We start from the raw sequence: 18,070 nt of genomic DNA, 5'->3' as shown, positions 1-18,070 counted from the left end.
TGTGGTATACCTAAACTGCAGTAAAGCGTTTGATACAGTCTCACATGAACTTCCTATCAATAAACTAGGGAAATAAAACGTAGATGGGGCCACCATAAGATAGTTGGACACCTGTTCCCAGAGATTAATTATCAATGGCTCACAGTGATGCTGGAAGGTCACAACAAGTGGGGATCTGCAGGGACAGTTTTGGGACTGTTCTGTTCAATATCTTCACGAATGATTTAGATCATGGTATAGAGAGTATTCTTATAAAATTTGTGGATGATACAAGCTCGTAGGGGTTGCAAGTGCTTTGGAGGATAGGATTACAATTCAAAATGATCACAACAAACTGGAGAAATGATCTGAGGAAAATAAGATGATGTTCAATAAGGACAAAGGCAAAGTATTCCACTTAGGGAGCAACAGTTTCATATGTACAAAATGGGAAGTCACTGTCTTGCAAGGAATACTGCAGCAAGAGATCTAGGATCATAACCAACCACAAGCTTACTATGAGTCACAAGTGTGACACTGTTGCAAAAGAAGTAAACATCATTCTTGAATGTATTAACAGGTGTGATGTAAGCAAGTCACACAAAGTCATTCTTCCACTCTACTCTATGCTATTAGGCCTCAACTGGAGTATTGTTTCCAGTTCTGGGCACCACATTTCAGGAAAGAGGTGGAGAAATTGGAGGAGGTCCAGAGAAGAGCAACAAAAATGATTAAAGAAGACTCAGAGGGGACATGATAACAGCTTTCAAGTACTTAAAAGGGTGTTACCAGGAGGAATAAGAAAATTATTCTCCTTTGCCTTTGATGACCGAACAAGAACCAATGGACATAAACTGAAGCAAAAGAGGCTTAGGTTGGACATTAGTAGTAGGCATCCTTCAGTCTGCATAGATTATGGATCGCGCCCTTTAAAGTTTCAATTGAGGACTTCATTTACAGTGCTTATTGTGACTATAAAGACCCACATGAGAGTGACAGTCCTTGCTGCATCTCTTGCAGATGTAGTGGGTGTCTGGCAAGTCCTTATTGTGCTTTCTGTGCGCTCGCTTCTCCTCTGCTAGCTGTCTGATCTTCAACTCGCCCTTCTGAAGGCCCTTGTGTAACCCCTGCCTCCATCTGCTGCGGTCGTCTGCTAGTTCTTCCCAGTTGTCCAGCTCGATGTCTACCTCTCTGAGGTCTCTCTTGCAGACATCTTTGTAACGCAACTGGGGGCGTCCGGGAGGTCTTTTGCCAGAGACTAGCTCACCATACAGGATGTCTTTTGGAATCCTTCCATCATTCATCCTGTGGACGTGGCCAAGCCAGTGGAGTTGACGCTGCCTGAGGAGGGTGTGCATGGTTGGGATTCCAGCTTGCTCGAGGACGGCGGTGTTGGTCACTCTGTCCTTCCATGATATTCCAAGGATGCGCCTGAGGCAGCGCAAGTGGAAGACATTCAGCCTCTTTTCCTGGCGGGCATACAGGGTCCAAGTCTCGCTGCCTTAAAGGAGGGTGCTGAGGATGCAGGCTCTGTAGACTTGCATTTTGGTGTGAGTGTACAGCTTGTTGTTATTCCACACTCTCTTGCTGAGTCTGGACAGAGTTGTGGCTGCTTTTCTGATCCTCCTATTTAGCTCAGTGTCCAATGACAGGGTGTCAGTGATGGTGGACCCGAGGTAAACGAACTTGTGGACGACCTCTAACATATAGTTGTCAATGCTGATTGATGGGGATTCAGCAACATCCTGACCGAGTACGTTCGTCTTCTTTAGGCTGATGGTAAGCCCAAAGTCCTTGCACGCTTTGGAGAACTGATCCAGCAGTTTCTGAAGCTGGTCTTCTGTGTGAGACACTACAGCAGCATTGTCTGCGAACAGCATAGAATCATAGAATCATAGAACACTAGGACCAGAAGGGGCCTCGAGAGGCCATCGAGTCCAGTCCCCTGCCCCGACGGCAGGACCGACCACTATCTACACCATCCCTGATAGACATCTATCTAATCTGTTCTTAAATATCTCCAGCAAGGTAGATTCCACAACCTCCCTTGGCAACTTATTCCAGTACTTGACCACCCTGACAGTTAGGAACTTTTTCCTAATGTCCAACCTAAACTTCTCTTGCTGCAGTTAAGTCCATTGCCTCTTGTTCTCTCCTCAGAGGCCAAGAAGAACAAGTTTTCTCCCTCCTCCTTATGACACCCTTTAAGATATCTGAAAACCGCTATCATGTCCCCCCTCAATCTTCTTTTTTCCAAGCTAAACAAGCCCAATTCTTTCAGCCTTTCTTCATAAGTCATGTTCTCCAGACTTTTTAGCATTCTAGTTGCTCTTCTCTGGACCTTCTCTAATTTCTCCACATCTTTCTTGAATTGGGGTGCCCAGAACTGGACACAATATTCCAGCTGAGGTCTAACCAGTGCAGAGTAGAGCTGTAGAATGATTTCTCGTGTCTTGTTCACAACACACCTGCTAATGCATCCCAGAATCATGTTTGCTTTTTTTGCAACAGCATCACACTGTTGACTCATATTTAACTTGTTATCTACTAGAACCCCTAGGTCCCTTTCTGCTGTACTCCTTCCTAGACAGTGTTTTCCCATTCTGTATGCGTGAAACAGATTATTCCTTCCTAAGTGCAGCACCTTACATTTATCTTTATTAAACTTCATCCAGCATGTCTCTGATGAGGACTTCTCGCACCTTAGACTTAGCTTTCAGCCTTGCAAGGTTAAACAGTTTCCCATCAGATCTTGTGTGCAGCAAGATGCCCTCTGTTGAAGATCCAAAGGCATGCTTCTGGAGGAGTTCGAAGAAGATCCCAAACAATGTCAGAGCAAGCACGCATCCTTGTCTGACGCCGCTCCTGATTCTGAAAGCATCTGATAATGCGCCATCATATTGGATGGTTCCTCTCATGTCTTCGTGGAATGACTGGATCATCTTGAGTAACCGTGGAGGACAGCCTATCTTGTGGAGCACTTTGAACAGACCACTCTGCTGATCAAGTCAAAAGCCTTGGTCAAGTCGATGAAGGCTATGTAGAGTGGCTTTCTCTGCTCCCTGCACTTCTCCTGCAGCTGCCTTAGAGAGAAGACCATGTCAACGGTAGACCTCTCTGTGCGGAATCCGCACTGCAATTCGGGGTACACCCTCTCAGCAATCTTCTGGAGTCTGCCAAGGATGACGCGAGCGAACAGTTTACCACTGACGCTTAGGAGACGGATTCCACGGTAGTTGTTGCAGTCGCTTCTGTCTCCTTTGTTTTTATACAACGTTACAATGTTAGTGTCGCGCATATCCTGTGGAACCTCACCCTCTTTCCAGCACAGGCACAGTAGCTCATGTAGGGGTTCCAGAAGTGTGTCCGTGGCACATTTGATTACCTCTGGTCGTATACCATCCTGACCAGGGGCCTTTCCTGCTGCAATGCTGTCGATGGCACTCTTCAGTTCATCCACAGTTGGTTCTTGATCCAGTTCGTCCATTACTGGTAGGAGCTCGATGGCATCGAGGGCTGCATCAACCACAAAGTTCTCGCGTGAGTACAGCTCGGAGTAGTGCTCAACCCAGTGCTCCATCTGTTTGGCTTTGTCAGCGATGACTTCACCAGATTTGGATTTCAGAGGTGCCATCTTGTTCTGGGTGGGTCCTAATGCCTTCTTCATACCCTCGTACATTCCTCTGAGATTACCAAAGTTGGCACAGGTCTGGATGCTGCTGCATAGCTGGAGCCAGTGGTTGTTGGCACAGCGCCTGGCTGTCTGCTGTACTGTTCTTCTGGCCACTCAAAGTGCTTGCTGGGTACTCTGGCTCGGTGAGCATTTGTACTCCAGGAGTGCAGCGCGCTTCTTTTCAATGACTGGAATCATCTCATCATAAGGTCGGACATTAGGAAAGCTTTCTAACTATTAGGGTTGTTAAGCACTGGAATAAATTGCCTGGGTGGGGGGCTAGTGTAGACATAGCTTTGGAGTGGTATCTTTCTGCTGTGTCTTGCAAACCAAAGCTTGTTGTCCTCAAGTCAGCAGAGGACCCCTTCCACTCATTCTGCTTCCTTATATTTTTAAATATATTCTCACTGGTCAATGTATGATTGCCATTTTATAGACCTATTTGTAAGGCAACTGCTTTTCTCAGGACTTTGTGTGTAAAGAATCAAATCAAATTTTAGGGCTTTTATTTTGGTCACTTGTGCTGACTTGCATCCTGCATGACCCATGAGGTCAGTGCTAGTGATGCCCATGGCTTCTAGAAAGCACTTTATTCCAGGAAGGTCAATTTAGAGTTCTGGCAAAATATATTTTATTATTGGGAGTCTCATGAAAGAACCAGGATTCGAGAATAGATAGTAGGAGTCATCTGGGTGATGAACCAGGGTTCGTTCTGTATAGTTTTCTAGAATGGGAGTTGGCTGGGGAGAGCATAAAGCTGGACATAAACTGGACAGCTTTTGCCTTGACATTTGAAAGAGTTTGCCTGTGACTCAGTAAAATTCTTGGAAGAGGTAATGGCATTTAAAACAATCCACAACTCCGGAAGACTCACTCTTGTGTAGAAGCAGGCTGAAACACATGTAATTTGAAGATTTATTAGTTCAATTACTGTTTTGGGGGCACAGGGGCACTAATAAATTATTAGCTATGCTATTGTGAAGCTGTTGAAGAAGGGAAGAAGGCTGGTGTCTTTCAAGGTACATAATCCATGCTACAGCTTAGTTCTGGTTGATGTATATTTACTTTTATTGTTTCCCTGTATAAGATTTCTGTTCTGTTAATATTTGCATGTATTGATGAAAAAAGATACTTTATGTTTTCCTGTTTGGTTGATGTGTATGTGGCCTTTAAGAAAAGGAGTTAGTTACTTTAGGGCCTATGTTGAGATGCCTTTGAGTCTATAAGAAATAATTGCAGAAGAATAGTTAGGGAAACACATTGAGTCTCATTCATCTCTGACCCTAGCTGAAACCTGTACTTACATTAGTGACATCAGCAACGTTACATGAAAGACCTTGAGTAAGAAGAGAATCACATACATTGCTTGACGAGGTAGAGTGAGTGGGTGCTGAGTACAACACAACAATTAATAAAGAAACTCTGAGCTATTTGTTTTATATTAAATTCGTACTAGTGGGTGAGAGCCAGAGCCCTACCACAGCACACACTTTATGTTGTCTCAGGGAAAGACAGAAAACTTTTAGATGGGTAGAAAGAGTCCTCCCAAAACCTGCAGTTAAAATATTCAATTGCATTGGGCCAAGTCACTTTGCTACATTGATTCATAATGAGTAGCTCCTCACTCTTTAAGATGTCCCCTGGGGCAACTGCTCACCATGAGAGAAGGTGGGAGAATCTGTTCTTTTGTCCCATGTAGCATGATCTACTATGAGTGTAAAATATTGTTACCCTTGTTATAAGAATGGTTTTTTTTTCAGTAAAAAGGTTTTTTTAACTGTATGTAAGACAAAAGGATAATACACATTAATGCCAAGAACTGTGTGAGAATTACATGAGCTGTTCACTACCACATGCTGCACTGGGAAATATACTTCCAGACACACCTTGCCAAAAAAAAAATAGATGGGGAACGATAAGAAATAACTTGCTTCATCTGATAATAAATTTGCTTTGCGGAAATACACCACAATGCATGAGAAAATACATTTTCCCAAGGCTTAAGATTACTTTTTTCCAATCAGCGTGAGATTAGACAGTTTTTCAAAGCAGCTGTGAATAGTATTCCTCTAACGAATAATGATAGTTTCTAAATACATGGGTTTTGCTTATGTCACAGATCATTTTTGAACACCAACACAGACAGCCTCAATGGTCCTGTTAACCTTCCCAATGTAAATACCATAGCAATTATTATAAAGAAAAATATTTACATGCTGGGAGATGAGAGACAACTGGTTGGAAAACGACTGCTTAGAGAAATAAAGGAGTCATCCAGTGAAAATCAGAAAAAGAAAAAGAAAAAGAGAAAGAGGGCTTCTTTAACAGACTCAAGTCTTGCAACTAACATAAAAGAGGAAGCTTTAAGGAAACTTATTAGCTTCTCCAAGTTCAGGTTCACAGAACATTAGTCATAAGGAAGTGAGACTAGGTTTAGAACATCATGCAACAGCCTTTTGAAATGCCTGCTCTCAGAGCTCAGACACACATGATTGGCTAGTTCTAAGAGCTCTTTACAGCCAGGGCATTAGTCATTAGCTTCTGCGTGCACCACACTGTTTCAAACAACATGCTCAACTTGGACCAAATTATGCATGTAGAAAAAAATTGCATATCACAGCACAGGAACTGATCCTACGAAGGGCAGACCTGTACAATACCAGGGCCATAGAAAAGGTGTTTGAACAAGTCAAAGGTCACAGCAAAATGAAAGCACGAGAGAGCCAATGTTGACAAATTTTGACTCTGGAACTAAAATTAGCCTACCCTCCTGAGTGAGTTATTAAAACCTTCCTGGTGCTTATAGTAAGAATATGGGGTGAACATAGTTGAGAATTTCTACTGTATTTCCATCTTAAATTATTGTAATTAGATTAAAGGTTCCCACAGACATGGATTTATTATAGTAATGTGCTACAAAGTTTAAGAAAAACATTTTGAATAGTCTGGTTTATAAATGTCTTCAAACCTAAGTCACTGACTGTATGGCCTTGAGATCACCACATATTTGGTTAAAGCTTAATAAATCTATGTTGGTTTTATTTCTTTCATAAGAGTAAGCCAGATCCTCAGCTGATGTGAATCAGAGGAGCTCCACAGACTTCAGTGAAGCTGCATAGATTTGTATTGGCCGAGTAAGTGTTTAAAGCAGATATGTTTGTTTAAAAAAAAAAGATATTAGAACCCAACATTTTCGCAGCAGTCTTAGATATATTGTCAATGAATAATGAAAATCAGGGTGAAAAGAAGCACCCTGCAGAGAAGAAATTCAGTTCTGCCATCTAAGTAGGAAATGTTTTATGAGTGAGTAATAATGCAGTTTATGGTTTTCTTGTAATGCATTGTCCTAACTTTAATCTTGAATCATTTATCAAGATTCTCTATTGTACAATTCTAATGAGTTGCTTTAAAAGAGCCATGAAAATATAACCTGCTCCTTAAGCAACATCACCATTTCTTTTGAACCCTATCAGAAAAAAAAAACAAAAAAACAAAAAAACAAAAAGCCCAACAACAACAACAAAGCCCCCTCCATTCTTTACTGGAGATGAGATTGAGTTTGGACTCTGGTTCAGGTAAAGTATGCAGAAGTTTAGATGCTTGTCTGAATAATCCCAACTACTTGGATCAACTCCACTGAAGACAAATGGAATTAAGTCCATTTCCATGGAGGATATTTTTTTTCTTGCATCCATAAATATGGCGTAACACTTTATCATAAGTCATATCACTCGAATCTCAAACATATTTGATCACCCCCACTTCTTTGTGCCTGTAGTTGTTAATCCCCCATCCCTTAGTACAGTGGCTCTCAACCTGGAGTCTTTGGACCCCTGGGGTTCTATGAGGGTATTGTGTAGGTCTGTGAAAAAAATAAAAGAAAAATAAAAATCATCACAGAAAATAGAATTGGCTTTGAGGGGATTCATGAATGGTTTGGGGACGGGTGATTGGGGGTCTGCACTAGGGACACATTTAGGAACCCCCGCCACAGTACATAAACCTCCAACCAGCTCCGAAGGAAGTGTTGCACCTGCAGCAGCCTAGACGGATGGCTGGGGAAGCCTGGACAGTAACAGAGAGGTAGCTGTGTTAAGTCTGTACTCCAACTGAACAAAGCAACAGAAACGTAGTACTTTAACAAAATGATTTATTCGGTGATGAGCTTTCATGGGACAGACCCTCTTCTTTGATCAATTTCATTTCCAACCCAATCCAGTCAGTCTGTATTGGAAATGAAATTGATCTGAAGCAGTGGGTCTGTCCCAAGAAAGCTGATCACCGAATAAATCATTTTATTAGTTTTTAAAGTGCTACATTTCTGCTGCTTTTTTGTGGGGGAACCCTGGAACTAAAATGTTAGAGTTCAGTTTTCTCCATCCTTTGGTTAATTAGAACCCTATTTACATAACATGCACCAAAGTGTAAAGTACTGGAGAGAAGTCTGCAAAAATAATTAAGTGAAATATCCAGTAAAATCACTTTTATTTATATTTATATCTCAAAATATTTGGGAGTGAGGCAGGGGAAGAAATGTAAAGAGCAGCCTGGGGTATTCTGTTTGGCACATCTGTATTAGCCCCTTCTTTTGAAAAAAAAAGAAAAGGGGCCTTTTCCAAATGATCTTGGAAAGCGTCTACACACAAAAGTGCACTCTTTTGATCTGAAATCTAAAGAATGCAGCACTTTTTCCACTAATCCTCTTGCTCTCCAGGATGATGAAAAGCACCTTTCCCAAACGATTATTTCAGAAAAGAACATGTAGACACCCCGGGAGCACTTCTTTTGAAAGAGCAATCCTTATGGAGCCAGATTTTTCAGTCCCTGGTCTAGTCTTTCAAAAGTGCCTGGGACTGTGTGGACGTTTTCTATCGAAAGAGGGGATCAATTTGTTGATCACTTTTTTGTGTGTGGACATGCTGTTTAGAAAACTGCAATGTAGATGTAGCCTTTTGTTTTGGCTTTGGAGCTAAGAACAAGTGAAAGTTCTTGTTCTATTTTATATTGCATATATATTATATTGTATTATATTATATATATTGTATATTAGTTGTGTCATCTTTTGGGGACGTGGGGCTCAATCCTCTACCAACTGGCTTCAATAGGATGACCTCTTGTAATTAGATAGCCTATCAATCAAATAGGTATTTTTATTCAGTAACCAGCTTGATCTTGTTGCTATGGAAAAGAAAGCTCCGGGAAAGAAACAAAGGTGCCATTCTCCTAGGGAGAGTGTGATTCTTAATTCAATGCTGTTTGCAAAGTACGCTAGCAGCCCCACGGCTTGTCCACACTTAAAATGCATGGGTGCAGTGTCTCAGTATAGACACCACCAATGCTGACAGAAGGGGTTATGGAATCGTAGAACACTAAAACTGGAAGAGACCTCAAGAAGTCAACAAGTTCAGTCCCCTTCCTTCATGGCAGTACCAGGCACCATCTTTCTAAACCATCCCTGATACATGTTTATCTAACCCACTCTTAAATATCTCCAAAGGTGGAGATTCCATGACCTCCCTAGGTTTCCTTTGTTGGTGTGGTAATCTACTATCCCCAGAAATGCTTGCTAGGTTGACTGAAGTTCCTTTTACCTACTGTTGCCTACATGGGGATTTAGATCATCTTACCAACACCACTCGGTGTGTGCGTGTGTGTATTTGTCACACCCCTGGCTGACACGGTTAACCCAACCTAATTTTCTAGTGTAGATCAGGACTCAGATAGGAGGTATTGCAGAAGTAAAGCATATTAATCATTAATTATAGTTATTATTATTATTATTATTATTATTGTAGTATCTCTGTGCCTGTCTTTCCTTAGCCCAATTTTCTTCCTATGAACATCTCATATAAAGTATACAAATAACATTAATTATCTTTATGGACGTCTTATTGACATCAGCTGGAATAAATCAAGTTCTGTAGGAGGAATAGGTGTAGTCTATGCCTCAAAAGACAATACGTTGTAACAATTTCTAAGTAAAATTTAGGGAATTTCACAGAAAATGGTGATTTTTACATCATGCTCTAATGGTGAAGATATTTAAAATTGTGTGGATGTCCTTAGAAACTTTGATTTTCACCCCCAGGTCCATCCTCAAGAAAATTACAGATGGGCCCATTCTCCCTATGTTTTTTTTTAATCTAAAGATATAAACTTGTTCACTTTGGCTGTGGCCACACTAGCCTTTCCTTTCGGAAGGGACATGTTAATGAGGGATTTTGGAAGATGCTAATGAGGCATTGCCATGAACATGCAGCACCTCATTAGCATAATGATGGCCGTGCATGCTTTGAAAGTGCCGCTTTCAAAATATACGTTGCCTGTGTAGCCATTTGGTTTTAGGAAGAAGGGACTTTTGAAATCCGTGGGTTGATTCAAAAGGCCCCCAGCAACACGGGCGGTGTACCTTTTGTAAGCAGCACTTTTAAAGAGCGCAGGGCTGCCATTATGCTAAGGAGGCGCTCCATATTCATGGTAGCGCCTCATTAGTGTCTGCCAAAATCCTTTATTACCAACCCTCTTCTGAAAGGAGGGGCTAGTGTGGCCGCCGCCTTTGTGTTTGATAAACGCATATGGCTTTAGTGGTAACACATAACATCACATGTATCTCCTGTCCCCTGTCCCCCATTTTCATTTGCAAACATGTATTTGCAAGGACTAGATATTAGTAACACACGGAATGCATTATCGCTTATTTTATTGCTCTTGTCCCCCTCTTCCAACAGTAATTCCTTTCTTTAGTGGCTTCCTGAAATTTTGCAGATTGAAATAAATGTCCCAGTTCTCAAGAACGAAAGTAGTTCCATGCTTATATTACTTAATCCAGAAGTACCTCTGTTTTTAGTACTTTAGCTTTCATTAAAATTTACAAAACACCTTTGACCGTACACTGATTTATTGTTGTATCAGGTAAAACTACAAACGGGGTATAAAATACTGTGTTACTCCACTTGTAGCCTGATTTAACATGTTATCGGTGATTGCAAGTACATTTTATAGCCCCAGCTGCTGAATCAAAAAGGAAAAAAATGAAAAAAGGTGATACAAGCATCAATCTCCAGGATAAAATCAGACCACTTTCTACCACAGTTTGACCTTAGTGATGCCTTTGGATAGTCTTACTTGCCTAAGTCCTCACAACAATTACCAAGGGACAGTTAGAAAATGCTGCTTTAATGGTGAGTCAGGCTGGAATTACTAGAAGAATCAAAGACTTAAACCCCAACCCTGGAGATTTCCAAGCATTGGAAGAATTTGATGTAACTCTGATACTGCAAAAAGAAATAGATGGAATAAGGATGCAGATACCATTCATATAATTTATTTGTGTTCTTTATCTTCTGTATCCCTGAACTCTGTAGTGTCATTAGCAGATATAAAAAAGTATAAATAAATAAACCCACTGTAGATAACTAGACTTTAAGATATACATGATCATTTGCTATGTTTTATTTATAGCATAAGGAGAAACAGTTAATTACAGGTCACAGAAATGTTAATTTATGTCATAACACAAGTTACAGTCCAAGAAAGAAGCCAGCTTATTTTTGGACTGCCACAATTTAGCCTTATAGTTCCTCTGTTAATTCCAAATGCCACAATTAGCCTAACAGAGCCTCTGTTAATTCCAAATCTCACAGCATGTTAATAGAATGCAGTACAAGTAAGGAAATCCAGTAGAATAGGTGTCTCTTGTCAGCCTATTTCACAGTTCTGAATAGAATATTCAAATCCAAATAACCAAAACAATGTATCATTTGTGATACAAAATACTGAAGGTTAAAAAGAATGAGGTGAAAGCAATCATTAAAGGCTCTTTTGAATAAAAAGCAATTGGATTCATATTAGGAATGTATTTAATAAATCATATTTATTTAGAAGCAACAGAATTACCTGTTAATTTAGACAAAACCTTTTAAAAATTAAAGTTTAATTTGACACTGACAACCTAGAAACAAAATATAGCATATACTTATATACTGCATAGAATAACAAACAAACCAGAGAGAGAGAGAGAGAGAGAGAGAGAGAGAGAGAGAGAGAAAGAGAGGGGGAGAGAGAGAGAGAGAGAGAGAGAGAGAGTGAGCAATGCTTCAAGGCATTCTAACATATGCAGTATGATTATTAAGGTAAACACTCTGTGAAGAAAGCAGCAGTTAATTATATTACATATAAATACAAACCGGTCAAATTTATATTTACATATAAATGCCAACTACATTTTATCATTTATGAATCCCTAATTTGTATTTATTATCGCAGGTATGCAGTTTTCAAGATCTGTAGAATGACACGATTTGAGCAGTTATACAGATGATATGCATTTAACTACCTTCAGAACTATATTTCCACCTTTTCAGAACCAATTGCATAGAATTTCAGTAAATAATACACTAGACAGTGTCATGTAACTTGCAATTGTTGCCATCAAAGGGTAAAATCATTTTTGGAAAAAAAAAATACAGGCTGAAACTCTCTAGCCTGGTACCCTTGGGCCCAGACTGGTGCTGAAGGAGAGAATTTGCTGACCATGGAAGGTCAGTAGTGGCCAGCTGCATTACCAACACTCACGCTGCTTACTGGGCTTTTCGAAGAAATTTAGGGTTGCTTACAGCTAAACAACAGCATAGAATGCTGAGAGCCAGGGCTGATGGAAGCAAACAAATTTTATGGGCTGTGGGAAACTTGGCCACAACCATGATAAGTGATTGTCCAACTAATTAAAATCATGCCAGATTACAGAGTTTTCCAGACAAGAAAGTGACAGATTAGAGAGGTTCAACCTGTGTCACTATTTTCAGTAGAAGGTGTTGATTTGCCAGATCTTATACAAATACATTAAAACAGTATTTGAAGGACAACATTTGTAGTCTAAGCCTATGTTTGCCTTTACCTCAAGGAAAATAATTCGTGCAAATTTTAACTTACCTCTAAGAAAAAGTTGGGAGGATACTTTACTTTGTATAAAAATCTGACCCCCATTGAAGAGTAGACAATTAATTTCTCTGTACAGTGCTAAGAACTGTAGGTCTGCTTTATAACCACTGATATGCATAACTTTTGTATTCATAAGACAGGTTGTACCTCTGAAATCTGGGACTCTCCTGTCCATCAGGACCAAGGATGTTATGAAACCAGAGAGCCCTGATAGCTAAGTGGGAGCAGAAGCTAGGAGACTGGCCGCTGGGAGCTCCTAGCCAGGCCAGCCCCAGCCAGGCCAGTGGCAGCAGCTGGGAAGCAGTAGCACTGGAGCAGTGGCTGAGCTAGGAAGCCAGTGGCCCATGGTCAGGGAAGCCAGCAGCTGGGACAGGGGAAGTGGCCAGCCCAGGGCCAGGGATTTGGCAGCCCGGACAGGTGGCACCCTGGGCCAGGGAAGCAGGTGGCTCAGGGCCTTGGAAGACAGCAGCTGACAGCTGGTGCTTGTGTAGCTGGTAGCCAGGGCCAGGAAATGTGGCCAAGAAAGCTGGCAGCCCATCCAGCAGCCTGTGGCTGGAAAGTGGGTGGCTCAGGGTTGAGACCAGCCAAGGCTGGAACTTGGGGCAGAAGGGTAGGGCTGAGAAGCTGCTGGGGCTGTGAAGCTGTGGGCAGCATCAAAGCCGGGAGCCTCGGAGTGGGGGCAGCAAGCCAGCAGGGGAGTATTGACCTTCCTGGTCTGGCAAAATCCCTGGTCTGGCACCACTCAGATCCCAAGGGTGCCAGACGAGGGAGGTCAAAGCTGTATTATCACCCAGATGCACCCACCCCTCTTGCAGACATTGGACTCTACTGACTCTATTAACACCAGGCATTACTAACACGTATTTTCATTCAATCTTCCTGCCACTAGCCCAGTCTTGGGCTTTCAAAATCTCTAATAACTTACCCTTCAGTAGCACTTCACTCTAGGTTTAGTTTTGTATGATGAAAGCGGAGGGCTCAGCAGAATACAGGAGACACCCTTCCACAAGTATCACCCTTTGAGGGGATATAACAAAGAGATGCATTTTGAGCAGAGGCAAAAAAAGTCTTAATTTCTATCAGATTTATATCTGAAAATGATGTGCAATTTGCAAAGGCTATGTCTACACAAGCCGCTTTTCCCAGAAAATCTGGGCTGTTGTTGGAAAAAAACGTGGTGTGTCTACACACAAAATGCTCTTTCTTGACAGTTTGCACACAAAACCCAGCACATCTGCTAGCAGTGTTACCTCTCCCCGTTCAGAAATAATGCCTCTCTCAACAAAACAGCCATGTAGATGCTCTGGGGCCCTTGTGTCGGCAGACAGGGCTTCTGGTTCACCAGGCAGCCCTGTTTGCAGAGCTTCAGGTCAGCTGGTCTGTCGAGAGAGGGCCGGGCAGTCTGGCTGCTCTCTGTCAACAGAGTAGATTGCTCTTTCCATCTGCTTTTGTGTGTAGACTCGATCTGTCAATAGTGGTCCTGCCAGAAAATCTCTTGCAACAGCGACATCTGTTGACAGAGGCTTCCTGTGTAGACATGGCCAAACAGCACTGCTGCACCATGATTTTGAAGCAGAAATACAATAATACTGACTTTTTACTTTTAATAGTTCATTACACCACTATGACCAGTTAACCTACTTGTAGACAAAGGAAAATTAAAATAAGGACCAAGAAACAGTTGAGAAGTCATGCACTGTAACAACAGCTTCCTGGATGGCTTATTTCAGCACAAGTTCCATTAGAGTCACAGAACTCACCTCTTTCACTGCCAGTGCTGATATCTTCTCCAGCATGGCCTGTTTCATGTACATTCCTAAACTTTATTTGCTCATATAGCATCTGTTTAGTGTAGATCCAAATTTTGATCCTGTGTGTTAGCATGTGGCTTCTGCTGGAAAAAAGGGTGAAATCCTGGCTTCATTAGAGTCAATGAAAGTTTTGCCATTGCCTTTAAAGGGCCAGGATTTCATCCAAGGGGAGTTCTGCATGGGCATCTGATTGAAGAATTTGGCCCTCATTGTAATCTCTTTGGGGCAGGGATTATATCTTCTTATGTGTTTACATTTTCTTAGGAATATATAAATAATTAATGCTAATGCAATTTGGACTGAACCCTGTGGCACATTAGATCAGCTTTTACCCCTCATCTCCAAAAGCTTTAAGTGTACAGAGGCCATGACTTCTGGAATGAGGAAAGACATTTATTTATCTAAAATGCCAATGAACAGTTGATCTAATATCTTGCTAAGTATATAATGTCTTAGAATCTTCAGACTGGCAGGCTCTATGACATGTAAGATTACCAAGTACTGTCTTCTTCTTTAAACCCTTGCACTCCAGGTAGAGCACAGGTTATCTACAAGTCTTCTCCACTTAAGTCCATCTTGGGACAAAACTTCTAGCTGACCGCTGGAACACACCAGTTATCATCGTTCAATCTCAGTAGATCTTTTTCATGTTGTCCAAGGTGTTCTTCTTTTGTGTTTTCCTTGCGGGTTCCATTGGAGAGCTTGATGGACGACAAAAGCTGCAGTTAGAACTGATTTTGTTTTCAGTGTGACCTTACGGAACATCTGTGCCTAGATTGGTGAAAGCATAGTTTCTATGTGCCTTAATAGTGATAGTGATAATTTATGTAGATTCAGTGGCGTGCACTGAAGTTTACATGCAAATAGGACAGCAGTGTGCTGGACCTGAGAGGCTGACATCTATATAAGAGAGAGAACCTAACAAAAAAGAACAGACTGGGTAAATGGGAAGGGGGAGGCAATGGAAAATAAGGAGAAAGGGAAAACAGAACTTTGAGAGCACTATTTTTAAGGAATTCAGAACAGTTACTAGGCTACTGGCGTTTCTTAATTTTACTGTAGGAACTAGAAGAAAGGATCTAATGTAAGTGTAATTCCACTGATGTCAACACTTGCATTACAATGGGGATGGATTTTGGCCTGGAGCAGATACTAACGTACTTGAGAGTAGAGTGGGAAAGACAGCTGTTAAATCTGTGTTTGGAGGAGGGAATCTCAAGGAAGAACATTGTATTTCAGCCTGGGTCTATCAGTAGAACAGCAGCTTGTTTTAAAGTGCTGTCTGTTTATTTTATTGTGGGAAGGGAAGGAGGAAGGGAATGCAGGAATCCACCCCTCTATTTTAAGTCAAGCACTGTGTTCTTTTGGCAGAATTTCTGCTTTCCAGAGAAATAGTGCACAATTCTTAGAAAGTCAGTTTGGCATCACTGCTATTTGATTAGGGAACTGCTCGTAGGATCTCCCTCTGGTCTGGAAATGGAATGATGTGTATTCACCAGCTTAGTTTTTGTTGCTGTTCTGACTGAAGGTTAATGTTTCACTGCTTGGCTGAATCAAGATCACCAGTTTCCTATTACAGTTTGTTCTGTTTTTGTTCTATCCGTGAGCCTGATTTCAGCAGTGGTTGCTAAACACCAAACAGTAGTTTCACTAATGTAGAACAAACACATTCTATGAGCAAGGGCTTGGAGTTTTTTTAAGCTGATTGGCTCAGGAAGTATCCATGCAGCCAGAAGACTCCGTTGCTGGCTGTGCATGTGCCAAATGGCAATCCTCTTGGGGAAAACTGAGAAAGAAGCGATACAGTATTCTTGCACTACTGAACCGTTCCATGACACTGCAGCTATGGCTTCCTTTTGATAGGGTGTGCTGTTTGCAATGGATCTGACAATGAGCTGTGCAGTGGAAGAGCCAGTTTCTGATGCAGATGGACACAGAGTAAGAACAAGAGAATTTAATGTGGGGGGGTGTGGAGGAGGAGGAAGGCTATTCAATCAGCTAGTTTGTTTGAATCTATGTCCAATCATCAGACCAAAGCAAATCAAATGAAAAAAGGATCTTCCAACCCAAACAAGCTCCCATTCCAGAGATTTATGATTTACATTAACTACTGCACAGGATTTGAAGTATGAACTCATTTATGAAGGCCTTTTATGCACCTGCCCAAAAGAAAATGAGAGTAAAAACACTGAATTCTTCGAATTGATCTGCTATTGTGAGCCTGTGCTCCTATTCAGAGCGACTAATTGGATAATTTAGCCATAAAACCAGCCTAAACAATGTTACTCTGTTGAAAGTCCACCTTTCTGCCAAGTTGGCAGTCAGTTAAACTAAGATCATTTGAACTTGTATTTGCAAAGTTTTGCCCGAAACTTGGGGTCATTATGACTATTTTTGCAATATGCTAAATAAAGCATTAACCATAAATATACAGTGCAAGACAGGAGACCCTCAGCATCCCACTGTTTGGTTAAATAAATATCCAGATAAATTGAAAAGCCTTTAAGTCTTTTCTCAAATGTAAGATGAAGCTATTTCAGTTCTTTGAGCTAGAAGAATAAAGTCACTAGAAGAGTAAGAGGACTCGTTGAGCCAAAGAAGGAAGCTGAGCCAGAGGGGCCTAGGAAGCAGCCTATTTCTCTTTGTTATCAAGTGAAATGACTCCACAAATATGACAATAAATCACTGCAGGAATCAATCTGAGTGCAGGCAACTGCACCATGCTGATAATGCATCAATCAATATTTAATGTTTACACTTTAATTAATCCACACGTAGGAAGCATTCTTTCAGTGACAAAAAAGTGATGAGAAATAAAACACCTTTTATATCAAACAGTGCCGAGTGGCTGCCTATCTGTTAGGCTTTGATTGGGCCCTCCATTGATCATTGTAGCCTTTTTCGATTGCACCAGTGTACCATGTCACATTTGGGTATAAAACAAACACTGGCTCTGTGGGGAAAGGAGAGGGAGGGGGGAGCTTCAGAATCTGGTCTTGGGTGATTACAACTTAATCAGGACAAAGGACGACTGGAGTTTGAATTCTCTGAAAAGACAGAAAAGAGACAAATAAAATATAGGGTTTTCAAAACTGGTTGCAGGGATCTATCTTAACAGACTTCTGTTTGTGCTCCACAAATGGGGATAGATAGCTCTTCAGAGAGAGAAAAAATCTACCACTAAATCAAAACTGCCACCTCTGACACATTTCTTATGAAAGTTGCAGTGAAGGTACCCTTTTATTTTGTTGCAGTTCATTTGTGAGAGCACATCTGTGCAAGGTGCTGTACAAATATACAAGAAGGCAAAATACCAACCCCAGATAACTTTGGTTGTTTTTTTTCCCCCACAATCTATTATATTTTTTATGGCTTATTATTTCTATTTTAAACAATTAAGTCTGAGTCAATGCTCATTGAGGTCTGAAGAACAATTCCTATTTTAGTTCTTTGGGCATTGGATTGGTCTGTAGATGAACAGCTCTGTGACGAATTTTAATTAAGGACAGCTGAAAAGACCATGACATTAGTAGAAAAAGCTTTTAATTTAGTCTTTAAAATTCCCACTCTAGATCCTAGGTTTTTCTCCTTTAGTTTTTGCTTATTTTTCCAAAGCATAACATTCATTAAGATAGCTTACAAGACAGACAAAAATAGAGAGTAGAAG

The 18,070-nt window shown here is 41.1% G+C and overlaps 1 long non-coding RNA gene across 3 annotated transcripts in view; it reads left to right on the top strand.

Annotated features, from left to right (window-relative positions):
- The window catches only part of LOC142020603 (uncharacterized), a 120,897-nt gene that overhangs the window by 36,121 nt on the left and 66,706 nt on the right, over nucleotides 1–18,070 (top strand). For 2 of the 3 annotated variants that reach the window (XR_012647454.1, XR_012647456.1), the window contains exon 3: nucleotides 6,707–6,786. The exons of the other annotated variant lie outside the window; for it this stretch is intronic. This is a non-coding gene — a long non-coding RNA (uncharacterized LOC142020603). The remainder of the gene's footprint in view (nucleotides 1–6,706; nucleotides 6,787–18,070) is intronic. 3 annotated transcript variants of the gene reach the window in all.

The sequence above is a fragment of the Carettochelys insculpta genome, chromosome 14 (assembly GCF_033958435.1).
Source record: "Carettochelys insculpta isolate YL-2023 chromosome 14, ASM3395843v1, whole genome shotgun sequence".
Lineage (NCBI taxonomy): Eukaryota > Metazoa > Chordata > Testudines > Carettochelyidae > Carettochelys > Carettochelys insculpta.
This window is presented reverse-complemented; position numbering and strand designations above follow the sequence as displayed.